The 14,928-nt window shown below is 33.2% G+C and overlaps 1 long non-coding RNA gene across 1 annotated transcript; it reads left to right on the top strand.

Annotated features, from left to right (window-relative positions):
- Positions 1-8: 8 nt before the first annotated feature.
- LOC149773977 (uncharacterized) lies at positions 9-14,577 on the top strand. The gene is made up of 2 exons (XR_016417110.1): positions 9-12,942; positions 13,435-14,577. It is a non-coding gene; the product is annotated as an uncharacterized LOC149773977 (long non-coding RNA).
- Positions 14,578-14,928: the final 351 nt, after the last annotated feature.

The following is a 14,928-nucleotide window of genomic DNA, read 5'->3' on the forward strand; positions in this document are numbered from 1 at the left end:
GAGCTCAGTACACCATCGTGCATGCTGTGTGATGGGACTTGAAGAATCAAACATTTTGCCCTGGGATACATTCCATAAATATGTACCAAAAGGTCTCTGACTTTTCAAAGGGTTTTGTTTTAGAATTTCACTTTGTATTTTAACAATTTTACCCTCTTTTGCCTTTATATTTTTTTACATGCCTTTTTGGAGATACTTAAATGTACTTAGCACTGTGTAGCCAGATTGTGCTGATGTGTCATTAAGCACATAGTGATAATTTATCAGAGAAATATCAAATGAACACTGGAGGCGATCCAGGTGGAAACACTGATCACTGCCATTTCACCTCTGTCCATGTTGGTTTGAGTCTGGTTCGGTCAGTGTGGGTATGTGATAAAGCTTGCCAGTAACTTGCCATGGTGATTCATAACAGTGTTTTCCCAGGTTCTTCTGCCATCAGTTGTAATTGGTGCTATTTATAGCCTGTCACGTGCTGAAGAATGTCATTAAAACCACAACAACAACAACAACATTAAATGAACACTGTTGTAAGATCCCCTTTCTGTGTCTTGATGAAGCAAGGAGCTGAATTAACCATGAAGCCCATTACAAACCATGAAACAGACTTTTATCGAATTTTCTTTGGTTATACTGGTATGTCTGTTGTTTACCAGTAACCTTGTTAATTATAATCGGATGTCTGTGCTTGCTGGCTATATTTGTTTGTCTGTTGCTTCATAAAATCTTGTTGGTTATACTTGTATTTCTGTTGTTTACTTCATAAACTTGTTGGTTATAATTGTATGTCTGTTTGCTTACTTGATAAGCTTGTTGATTATGAGTGTATGTCTTTTGCTTATTCTATAAACTTGTTGGTTATACTTATATGTCTATTGCTTACTCAGTAATTTCATTGCCTAATCAACATTTGCTTTATATGAACCTGGCTTGTAATAGAAAAATAAGTTTGGATGTATGGTGTGTAAAATATATCAGTTCAGTTTTATAACATCCCATAGCCATAGTTGTCCTACGTTTTCATGAGATTTTGAAAAATTTCCAGTTTCTATAAATCTTGTGACATGCAGATAAGAGTTATATATGTAAATGAAGATGGATAAAGAGAGAACAATTCCTGTGTTTCTTTAAAGGTGTGACGGCATTTAAGAGTAAAGAGCAATAATCAGTAGAACTTTTTAACTGTTTATTTCCATAATCAAATATCTTGTTGAATATTGTATAGTTGATTGACATACATCCTGTTTTGAAAGAAGACCAAGATTAAAGGAGGATTTTATATGGATTTCAACATTGTGCTCTTCAGGAATTGGAGTTTGATGGATGTGTATTGACTGTACAATTACAGTAAGCTTATATTTACATGTAATTAGACATGAATTTCATGGATATGTATTGTCTGTACAATTACAGTAAACTTAATGTTATATTTTCGTGTAATTAGACATGAATTTCATGGATATGTATTGACTGTATTATGATAGTTGTTATACTTAGATGTAATTAGACATGAATTTCCTGGATGTGTTTTGACTATATTATGACAGTTGTTATATTTACATGTAATTAGACATGAATTTCATGGATGTGTATTGACTGTATTATGATAGTTGTTATACTCAGATATAATTAGACATGAATTTCCTGGATGTGTATTGACTGTATTATGACAGTTGTTATATTTACATGTAATTAGACATGAATTTTCTGGATGTGTATTGACTGTATTATGATAGTTGTTATACTCAGATGTAATTAGTCATGAATTTCCTGGATGTGTATTGACTGTATTATGATAGTTGTTATACTCAGATGTAATTAGTCATGATTTCATAGATGTGTATTGACTGTATTATGATAGTTGTTATACTCAGATGTAATTAGTCATGATTTCATGGATGTGTATTTACTGTATTATGACAGTTAAAATATTGTTATATTTACATATAATTAATCATGAATGTCACGAATGTGAATTGACTGTATTATGACAGTAAATTTGATGTTATATTTATATGTAATTAGTCATTAATTTCAGGATGTGTATTTACTGTATTATGACAGTAAAAATATTGTTTATTTACATGTAATTAGTCATGAATTTCAGGATGTATATTGTCTGTTGTGACAGTGAACCTAATGTTGTACTTGACTGTAATTAGCCTTAAATTTCATGGATAGGAAACTACCCACAGTAATGTACTGCTGAATTTGTTATTGATTTGTTTTATACTTTCACAATTTTCCAAAATGTTTTGTATTGTTTAAATTTTGCCACAAAATTCTCATATTCTGTTGCTTGTTTGTGCAGTTGTTTTCAGAAACTCTCAAGAGAAGAAACTGTTTGGAACAAAAGACTTCAACTGGTCAGTTTGGCTGGAATCGATTTGTGATGTCAACTGAAATATCTTTTCTTCATAATTCTAACAGAGCCCTCGACAGTTTGGCTAGAATCAATTTGTGAAGTCAATTGAAATATCTTTTCTTTGTAATTCTAACAAAGCCCTGGACAGTTTGGCTGGAATTGATTTGTAATATCAGTTGAAATATCATTTTTTTTTTGTAATTCTAAAGTTTAAGCAGCTTATGTGTATGTACATGTGTGTGCTTAACTCTACCAAGCCTGCATGTGTATGTCTGAATTTATAAATATTTACCATGCTTTGTAAAAGGGGTGGCCTTTTTAGATGTGGGTCACACAGATCTGAGTAATGATAACATGTAAAGTATGAAAAGCTTCATTTTTAAATATTTAAATTTATATTCATGTAAAAATGACAAAACTCATATAAATCTTATTTTAAATAATTAAATTATGAACAATTATGAAAATCCACCTTGTCAATAAAATCAGGGTACAAGCATTTGACTCAAAATTATCATTGTCCACCCTTTCCATTTTCCAACTGCTGTAGAATGTATTTTGCGAGACCAATTCTTGGCATGTATCGGTGCTATCATCTCACAACCAGGCAAAACATTTTACTTATGTATATCTTTGAAGTACCTTGCAAAATAATCTTTAAAGGTATACGTAATTAAGTAAAAATTACATTACATGAAAATCTCTGTGTTTACAAAGGAAATGAGCTTGTCATATGATTGTCTGGTATGAAACTGGTACTCTTTTGTATACTCTTTCATTTTCTGTGAGGATAAAGTCACAGAGGCTAACATACCATTTTTACTTTATGGTGATAAGACTGACCTGAACTCTGCTGTGCTTCTCAGTTGTTAGCCATTGTTAATTATTGTAACTTGTAATTATCAATGTGACAAAACCTGACATCTAACGATGAGATTACAGATTACTTATCTCTCTGTATGGATTAAAGTTAGCACCAGCATGTTGGCACAAATGGACATAGTTAAAGTTAGAAATGAACAAATATTCATGAAATTTTTATTTGTAAATCCAATTATATGGGTAATCATGATTGGTAAATTTGACAGTTTTTGCACTAATATGCTGTCTGTCAGAGGGGTGGCCTTCCTAGAGAGGTACTTTTGAATACAAACTTGTCAGTGCAAAGGGATTGTTGCCATATAAACTGGGTGGGTTGTGGTCAAGGGGGCCATTGGAGAGGGGGACAAATGTACTTTTAATTCTTTACCAAACTAGTATATGTGTATGGCTAATGTGTGTTTAGCTCTTTAGCAACATTCATTTTAGCTGTATAAATTTACTTTCAGCCAGTAAAACCAATACATGCATAGATGAATTCTGGATATTAAGAAGAAAAGCTGTGATAATTGCAATATATTATGCAATACTTTTTTTTTACTGTGTAGAGTTCTTTGCCAACACATTCATTGGACTGTACTTAAATATTGTATAATTTTGTGTCACTTCCATTTCACTTATCACCCCCACTCCCAACTATTTTAATAGTTTGAGAAGCTTTCCTTATTAGTAATATTATAGTATGGCACTGGATTGATTGCCTACCATTTTTCTTTTAATAGTTAATTATTACCAATATGGAACCTTGTTTTTGGGCAGTTTTCTTCACATATGTATTGTGAACTATTTGATTCAGCATAGTAACTTTAAATTCCACCATTTGTACTCTCAATGTTATTAACTGCTTGTTGGCTTTCCTTGAAACTAGGAAGGTTTATGACTTTGATAATCTTTTTATCCATATTTGATCAAATTTAGTACACACATTCTGTAAAGTATTTAACAAATTTGTACTTTGATGCGAAACTATCACCAAGGGTTATTCCAGTAAAATATACTTTGGACCAAGGGAAGGCAATTTAAAGTGTAGTAATCAACAATAGATGTAGTGCAGAATTTTATATCAGTTTCATATGAATTCTTTGAGTAAATAGAGTACCCTGGGATATATTTTTAACAAGTGCCTTCCCTGAGTACCATGCATGTTTACACAGGACAGTTCTATTTGTATTTTGATGGCATTATATGTAGAGTTTTTAATGAAAATCGAGCCAGAAAAGGGTCAGGAAAGTTGCTCTAAATGATTGGGTTCAGTGGTTAAATACCAGCGGTGAGGTTTGGTTAACAGTAACTGGAAAACAAAGGCATCTCTTGTATAAGTCATTTTGATAAATAGTCCAGATGTCAATTTCATTGGTTCGGTACTACGATGATATTTGATACTCACATGAGTATAATTCCAATTTTTATAAATTGACTGCATTTTCCTACGTTTTGATTGGATGTAAATGGTCACATGATACTGGTCTGGAATATTCTACACATTGATAAATTCTTCGGACTACTTTTGGCTCCCTGTTACCAGATCATTTGATGTTTTATCTATATGAATGCCTTACCCCCTATAAATACTAATAATAACAAGCTCCCAGCCACCCTGTCATTTCTGATACAAAACGACAAGCCACAGCTTAAAATCGACCATTAGAAGTTAAAACAATGTAATTGCACAGACCTTCCTGCACTCCAACACTCACCCCTTTTGCAGAAGAAGGCATATGGCAGGCTTTAGAAGCCAATCTTCGGAAATTATTGCATTTCACCTCGACAACATGTTACAGCAGCAGTTATTAAAGGTCAATGTCATAAGTCAACCAAGGGATGTCACTAAAAATGGACATGATTTTACTTTTGAAAGATTGAAATGCGTAGAAAGCAACAATGACGTTGCTATAACAACATGTGCCACACACAAGCATAATTTTCAAAAAAAGGAATATTCATAGTTTTACCACAGCAATCATTTTTTATATATTGAAATAATGATCATAACAATATATCACTAGCATGACATTCTACCACGTATTACTGTATAAAGAATCGATGAATCTTGGCTAGGGAAGATAGGGCTATGTATTCTATCACAGTTAAAAGGCTAATAAAAGAAAACTTCGATGTACATAAAAGTGAATGTTTTGTTGATTAAATCTGCTTATCTGATGTTAGAAAGGAAGTAAATTGGAATTATAAGGATTAAATCATGGTTGGTTATTTATTGATGTGTAAATTTGACCTAATCACTCACAAAGTTTACATAAAGTCCTTCAGACTTTATTTACTTTGTGAGTGATTAGGTAAAATGTACACCGATAAATACCCAACCATGATCATTTAATCCTATAATAAACAACTATTTCAATGTTCTAAAGCAACGATGTTGGTCAGCTTCATCACGCACTCAACCCCAAACAGTAATAGAATCAGACCAGGCCATGCTTTCATTAAACATCTCAAATCTGCACAACATTTCTGCATGAGTTTTGTTTGCTTATTATTGGTGCAATATCATGAGAAAGCTGCATTAAACATATGTTGGATATTAAGCACTGAAATACTGACCCAGCGATTTGGTTTTATTTAGATTTTGCCTTAGGGCAACATTTGGGTCGAGCACATCCTCGGGTTGATTACTGTTATGAAAGTGAAGCCTGGGATCATAATATTCTCAGCTGAGGTCAGAAGTTGAGTTTGCAACAACCAATCAGAAACAAGCTTTCAAAATGTCTTTCTGAGACTGAGATTTTGTGTCAGCCTATCACAAAGAACTTGGAATTTATTAATATGGTATAATCTCCAGGACAAATTTGGCATTGTATAATGTGTTTTCATTTTGGAATTTATTAATACGGTATAACCTCCAGGACGAATCTGGCATTGTATAATGTGGTACAATCTCCAGGACAAATCTGGCATTGTATAATATAGTATAATTTCCAGGACAAATCTGGCATTGTGTAATGTGGTATAATCTCCAGGACAAATCTGGCATTGTGTAATGTGGTATATTCTCCAGGACAAAGCTGGCATTGTATAATGTGTTTACAGTTTGGTTTTTCATTTGCTGACATTGTATTACATGTCAGAACTTGGCATTACATGTCAGAACTTGGCTAGAGCTGTTTACACAGTGTGCATGGCCACTGCATGTGTTGGCAGTGCAGGATATCTGTCATTAGCTTGAAATCATGCACATCTTGCTTTGTTGTATTGTATAATGGTAGATCTTGGCTAGAGCTGTTTACACAGTGTGTATGGCCGTTGCATGTGTTGGCAGTACAGGATCTCTGTCATTGGCTTGAAATCATGCACATCTTGCTTTGTTGTATTGTGTAATGGTAGATCTTGGCTAGAGCTGTTTACACAGTGTGTATGGCCATTGCATGTGTTGGCAGTGCAGGATCTCTGTCATTGGCTTGAAATCATGCACATCTTGCTTTGTTGTAATGTGTAATGGTAGATCTTGGCTAGAGTGTTTACACAGTGTGTATGGCCAATGCATGTGTTGGCAGTGCAGGATCTCTGTCATTGGCTTGAAATCATGCACATCTTGCTTTGTTGTATTGTGTAATGGTAGATCTTGGCTAGAGCTGTTTGCACAGTGTGTATGGCCATTTCATGTGTTGGCAGTGCAGGATCTCTGTAATTGGCTTGAAATCATGCACATATTGCTTTGTTGTATTGTATAATGAGTGTGTATCAGCAATTTATTTATGGTAATGTATACATGATGTCTACAGAATGTGTATTAGCAAGGATATCCATGGTAGTGCATACATTACATCATTTACAGAATGTGTATTACCAAGGGTATCCATGGTAATGTATTCATGATGACTTGTTTACAGAATGTGTATTAGCAAAGGTATCTATGGTAATTTATACATGACATCATTACATAATGTATATTTGCAAGGGTATCCATGGTAATATATACATGACATTTACAGAATGTATTAGCAAGAGTATCCATGGTAATGTATATAAGACATCATTTACAGAATATGTTAGCAAGGGTATCCATGGTAATGTATATATGACATCATTTACAGAATGTTAGAAAGGGTATCCATGGTAATGTATACATGAAGTCTTATTTAGAGAATATGTATTCGGAACTGTATCCATGGTAATATATACATCATTCCTTTTTTTATTTTGTGTTTATTAGCAAGATATTTATAGCAATGTATACATGAAGTCTTGATTACAGAATGTGTATTAATAAGGGTGTCCATGGTAATGTATAAATGAAGACTTGATTACAGAATGTGTACTAACAATGGTGTCCATGGTAATGTATACATGAAACATTTTCAGTCACATTTTGTAGCAGATTATGAATGATTATATTGTGACACTTGATTCAGTGTGCTTTTTTACCCTTTTGTAAAAATATAAATTTGATAATCACCAATTTAATCAGACAAGCAGTATCATATTCTATGTTGCTAATTCACAATTTAATTAATAGTTCCACTGTCAATCAGCCTTCCCTTGCATCTCCATCTCTCTTTACAACTAATACAAGAGTTATCAGCTTTTGTGAGGCATGAATGAAATGACTGTATTGCATAATACAGGCATGAGTGATCTTCATACATAATACAGGTATGAGCAGTTTTCATTGTATATTACACAATACAGACATGAGTGATTTTGATTGTATTGCATAATACAGACATGAATGATTTTGATTGTATTGCATAATACAGCATTAGTGATTTCATTGTATTACATAATACAGGCATGAGTGATCTTCATGTATTACATAATACAGGTATGAGCAGTTTTCATTGTATTACATAATACAGGCATGAGTGATCTTCATGTATTACACAATACAGGTATGAGCAGTTTTCATTGTATTACACAATACATGCATGAGTGATTTTCATTGTATTACATAATACAGGTATGAGCAGTTTTCATTGTATTACATAATACAGGCATGAGTGATTTTCATTGTATTACATAATACAGGCAAACATGGGAAAGCCCCAAAAATAGACTAAAATGTAGTCAAATTGTAGTAACTTGGAGCTTCATAGAATTTAAATCAAATTGGTAAAGTTAGCTTACTTTTGCTGACAAAAATAAATCTGCAAAATTTTACAATCTTTTTCTGAGCAGTTGATGAAGATTATCCTATACAAATGAAGGTGGTTGTGGATTAGAGCAGATTGTGGAACTATTAATTCTGCCAAAAAGGGAATGCTTTCATGCAGCAGTATTATCCAAAAGCACAATTTTCCAAAAGAACAAAATAGCTAAGGAATATTCATGTACTCTCATTGTTAAAGATATCTAGTTTTCATTGTGTGAAGATATTATCTTACTTATTTATGTAATTTAAAAGAAAATAAAGAAACTGATGATCCATGTTCATCCTTCTCATCATCAATATAGTTTTAGTTTTGTTCACTGAGAGACTTTTCCAAGTTTAACTATAGCAGATCTGTTTCCAGATCATATTTTACCATTTGATTCATAAAAAGAGCTATAACCAGGAGATAAATTTAAAAAAGTTTCAATGTTTCTAAAATATACAAGTCTTTTATCTTGGCAATCTTTGAGATTAAAAATCTGATAAACATTCACTAATGGGATCTCAGTTCCCCACTCTCTTGCATTAAAATGATTTCATGGAGTTGGCTAGTAAACTGTCAAATCTTGTGACATCCTTGTACAAAATTAAGATTTCTGGTCTCCCAGGGCACTGCCTAAAAATATTTTGAGACTGAATTTATAGTGAAGATGTTACTTTAGCTCAAGTTGCCTTGGTAAGTGCAAGATCTACTGACAAATCATGATAAATGTTGGTACACATCATATGCATAGAAATATGATAAATGTTTGTACACATCATATGCATAGATATGTGATAAATATTGGTACACATCATATGCATAGAAATATGATAAATGTTTGTACACATATGCATAGAAATATGATAAATGTTGGTACACATCATATGCATAGAAATATGATAAATGTTTGTACACATCATATGCACAAAAATATGATAAATGTTGGTACACATCATATGCATAGAAATACAAATGTTGGTACACATATGCATTGAAATATGATAAATGTTGGTACACATCATATACATAGAAATATGACAAATGTTTTGCCACCAGATCTTGTGATATTATACATACAGGTATCTGTTACAAAGGGTATTGTAGTACAAGTGTCTACTACAAAAGGTGTTGTAATACAAGTGTCTATTTCAAAGGGTATTGAAGTCCTTGTGTTTATTTCAAAGGGTATTGTAGTACTTGTGCCTATTTCAAAGAGTATTGTAGTACAAGTGACTATTTCAAAGGGTATTGTAGTACAAGTGTCCGTTTTAAAGGGTATTGTAGTACCAGTGTCCGTTTCAAAAGGTATTGTAGTTCAAGTGTCTGTTTCCAAGGGTATTGTAGAACAAGTCTGTTTCAAGGGGTACTGTAGTACAAGTGTCTGTTTCAAAGGGTATTGTAGTACAAGTGTATATTTCAAAGGGTATTGTAGTACAAATGTCTGTTTCAAGGGGTACTTTAGTACAAGTGTCCGTTTCAAGGGGTATTGTAGTACATTGTGTTAGTTTCAAAGGGTATTGTAGTACAAGAGTCTGTTTCAAGGGGTACTGTAGTACAAGTGTCTATTTCAAAGGGTATTGTAGTACAAGTGACTGTTTCAAAGGGTATTGTAGTACAAGTGTCTGTTTCAAAAGGTATTGTAGAACAAGTCTGTTTCAAGGGTTACTTTAGTACAAGTGTCTGTTTCAAGGGGTATTGTAGTACAGGTGTGTGTGTGTTTCAAAGAGTAATGTAGAACAAGTCTATTTCAAAGGGTATTTAAGTACGTCTATTTCAAAAGGTATTGTAGTTCATGTCTATTCAAAGGGTATTGTAGTGCAAGTGTCTATTTCAAAGGGTATTGTAGTACATGTGTCTATTTCAATGTGTATTGTAGTACAAGTGTCTATTTCAATGGGTATTGTAGTACATGTGTCTATTTGAAAAGGTATTGTAGTCCTTATGTCTATTTCAAAAGGGTATTGTAGTACATGTCTATTTCAATGGGTATTTGGTACATGTGTCTATTTAAAAAAGTACTGTAGTACAAGTGTGTCTATTTCAAATGGCATTGTTGTATAAGTGTCTATTTCAAAGGGTACTGTAGTAGAAGTGTGTCCATTTCAAATTATATTGTTGTACAAGTGCAGAAAAGGGGAATAAATGACCTTTGAAGATAGACCCCAACACATCTTGTAGTGACATTATTCAAGTGTACCAAATGTTATTATTTAAACAGCTAACAAGTTATATTATGGAAGGGAAAATGCTACTGAAACCTAAAATATTGGTCATGTGACCTTTACCTTTAAGACAGGACCTTTGTTACAACTCTATGGTTTTAAAATAAATAACAGAAAGAAGTGAAACAAACAAGTTTAGTAAAATCAACAAATTTATTTCTTCAAGTTACAGAGTGAAAATTTAAAAGGAACTTTTTGACAATTAAATCCCAAATAATCTTAAATGTTCTATCACATGTCCAAAAGCATAATGTTTGCTGTGTTTTCCAATAATGGATGTGCTCATTTACCAGTAGTCTTGAATAGGCTTATGTAACAAGTCTTGATGTATTACAATAATGTAACCCAGAATATCTTCGAATGAATTCACAATAATCCCAAAATAGTGTTTTATTCCAGAAAGTCAGTGAGTACTTTGTAATTCCAATGAATAATTTAAATGATTCCTCTGAAATTATATATGAGCACAACAGTAAATGATTTCAGAAACAAAATTTAAAATAGGAATGAATAGTTTTGTTTACCACAACCGTAAATAAAAACCTAGGACATAATAAAATGACCAAGATGTGGGTCACAAATTTGCTGGGGCCCCTATTGGTCAAGTGGTCTAAAGCGTTCACCGTTATGGATCATTGCCATCTCACCTCTGTCAGCGTGGGTTTGAGTCTCGGTGTTTGGCCTATGTGGGTATGTGAGAAAGCATGCCAGTAGCTTCTTGTGGGTTGGTGGTTTTTTCTGGGATTTTCTTGGGTTCTTCATCCACCATTGATACTGGCTACCATGTATTTCCTATCTTGTGCTGAAAAAAATGGCCTTAAACCCTACAACAACATTTTTGCTGCCAAAACATTCTAAGTGTTGTAAATAAGGCAAGGCCTTGAACTCAGATATCAGTAAATAACTTATTTATAACTTAAAAATATGACAAAAATTAGGTACACACAAAAACTTTATCCTCAATCATGGGCAAAGGTCTAGCACACAGTATAAATTAAAATTTAATTTATACTGTGTGTGTGATACATAACACCTTAATGTAGTCCATGATAAACACAGAATATTTCATGCCTTCATTTTAAATGGCTCTGTTGCTATACAATGGAAAGAATGAAGAAAAACTTAAAATACTGAACAATGCTCTTGACCTTGAAGACAGGATGCCAATGTCATGTGCAACATTGGCCAATGAGGAATTTAAGGTGTAATGGAAGCCTTGAAAAATTAACCCTCAATGATATAACCCTTAAAGTGGTTCACAAGACACTTTCTAGTAACAAAGCACAAGTTTAAAGCTGAATGGGTTTTAAAGTTAAAGCGTGGAAAGGAGAGTGTGATGGTAAACCTGTAATATTGAATTTGACGATAGGACCACAGATATAATAAACAACACATTTAAATAATGATATATAACAATACCAAGATTTATCTTGTAATATCTAACAGTTTGGAGTTGTAGACTGGAATACCATTGTAATTTACAGTATACTTTCTAATGATCATATACAATTATACCAGGTTTCATCTTGTAATATCTAACAGGTTTGAGGTAAGACTGCAATGGAAAATGTGATGGAAGACTTAAAATACTGAGTTGCAAAACTGACATTGATGATAGGATCCCAATGTGGTTTGCAACACAAGTTCTAACGATGACATTCGAGCATAACAAGTTTCATCCTTTAATTTCAAATGACTGTCATGTTAGAAGCTTAGGTGTGGCAAACGGACGCAAATCTGGACACAATTGTACCCCTCTTTTGGTTTAAACAGGGGGAACAAAAAAAAGTTGCTCCAAAATATTCTGCTGTTAGAATACCCCTGTTAATGATGGAAGGATAATTAATTTTTTTACATGTCTTTTTACTGTTTACTATAATTCACTATTCACTATAATTGTCACAAGGTAGATATAGACAAAGATTTCTTCTTAAATCAAAATTTTAATTACATGACCTTGTTTTATTTTAATGACCTCACCAATTCTAAAGGGTGTTCTGTAAGTCTTTTCAATAAGGATTGTTGTCACCCCCTAGTAGGAACTCTTCAGTGCATCTTTTGCAGATGCAATTGGCAGCAACTTCAACTTCCATGGGCTACCCATTCATTAGCTGTCGAAGAATGCCTGTGGCAAAACCCCGCAAGTATTGCCGTATTTGTAGCAATTTCAGAGGGAAGGAAGTAGATGGGAAAACAATATCATTGCACAGATTTCCTGCAAGATGTAAACTACGTACAGTTTGGCTTCAGAGGTCATGGCTTGTGCGGAAAGATTTCACTTACACAGCTAACAGTCAAATGTGTTCCAATCATTTTGTGAATAGAAGTGGGGCCGTCAAAAGAGCATCCAGTGCCTTAAGTTTTCCCGAATAAGTTGTTTCAAACATTGGTAAGTGGTTACATTGAGTACTATTATGCTCCATCCATTTTAAATGAGATGTGGGGTAGGATTTATTTTTATTCTGTGGCTTTTAATCTGCTGTAATCAATAGCATTGTGTATGCTTTTAAACAGTCGTATTCCATATTTAACTTATTAGGTGTACTCCTCTCTGTGATGTGTTACACACGGATGTTCAGAGATAACAAAAGTTGTGCATTTGCGTGTAGTCGGCTACTGCATTTTAGTTTAATCTGATGATGTAATGACCCTTATCAACTGTTGTATTGTCTTTAAATCTGCTGTTGCCATTGGCACTGTAATGTCTACAGGTGCACAGTTACACTATAAACATGGACTAACTGTCTACCCATCCAGTACTTAAAGAAAATGCTGTAACTTAAACCAGCACCAACTTTTAATTGTGCATGCTACACATACATATGTAAATATTACCTGTTAAAAAAAAATTGTTTATATTTGTATAATTATTTAATTTCAGAATCTGGAGAGTGAAATCTTCGAATGCACCAATAGACTTTCAACTAAAAGAAGATATGGAACAAGGTGACATTGCTGAACAACAGGGTGATGACGAGGATGATTCAAATAATACTTCATTTATAGCAAAAACTGAATCACCTCTGGACATCTCTATACATTCACATGATCATTGTGGACCAATAAATTTAAATGATATTGCCACCAGGCATATTAACAACCAATCAACACAAACCAATACCCTACTGAGGATACATGTTTCTACACAGTGTGATTTTAATGAAATGTCACCTGAATATGGCACCCCTGTTAATAAAGTGACATCTGTCGATTGTGGGATGCAGGTTAATTCCCCTGTTTTAACATTTGAGGATACTGAACATGATGACCAAATATTGCTATTTTATACTGGAGTTCCAAATTCAGCTATTTTCAAGGCATTATTTGATGAACTTAAGGATGATGCTACAAGTCAGCTCGTTACAGTGCTACAAGTGGAAAGGGACGTCCAAGACACTTGCATCTGACAGATGAATTCTTTCTTGTCTTGATGCAACTGTGACAGCTTGTTACTGGAAGATTAAGCAGATCGATTTAACATTGGAACGTTGACGTGGAATGAATTTTAATAAGTGGATCGATTATTTGTATGTACGGTTAGATTTTCTAATTCAACAGCCATCAAGACTTGCTGTTTATGAACATGTACCACTTTGCTTCAAGGAAAAATATCCAGATTGTAGGGTGATAATTGACTGTACAGAACAAAACAAAAAAGTTCTCCAAAAGTGAAGTGCAATAAACACAAACAATTGCAAATCTTAGTATCCATGTTGAGAGACAGATGGAAAGGATAAAAAAAAATATCATCTTAAAACTTATGCCTATAAATGTCACAACAAGTAACAGATATGGAAGATATGCACACGATTAACAAATTTACAGCCACCACTTTGCAAAGCAAATTAGTATTATAACACTTTAATTTAAAGTCTGTTATGACCATATGCACGACATTACTTTAAAATTTTTTGTGGTAATAATTCTGACTTTTAAAAAACATCTGCCTATATAAAAACATCTTTAAAACTCATTTAGTAAACGTGTAAACTGCAGTTTTAATAAAAAAACATTAAACTCTTCAGTCCATATTGTTGTGTAACCTTTTATTCCAATCTCATTGAGTTAATCAATTACTTGAAATGTCACATATGTCATTAATTTGACAATCACTTTATTTCTCTTTCTCGTCATCACTGACTGACTGGTAGATAGGAACTAAGCACATGTTTTGTGTACATTTCAGGAATAATTCCTTTCAAGTAGAAAGAATTTAGTTTTACTACCATAATATTCCAGAATTCTAAACTGAATGGAATGTATTGAATTGATGGTGGTTGCTTCAAAGTCCAAACCACAAAATCACACCAGTCCTTGCCCGTAATGGCCATTTGTCCTTGCACTTGAAAATAATATTCATGTTTCCTTTTTAAGA

Source organism: Sinohyriopsis cumingii, unplaced genomic scaffold (assembly GCF_028554795.1).
Source record: "Sinohyriopsis cumingii isolate HCF-2022 unplaced genomic scaffold, ASM2855479v2 utg000488l, whole genome shotgun sequence".
Classification (NCBI taxonomy): domain Eukaryota; kingdom Metazoa; phylum Mollusca; class Bivalvia; order Unionida; family Unionidae; genus Sinohyriopsis; species Sinohyriopsis cumingii.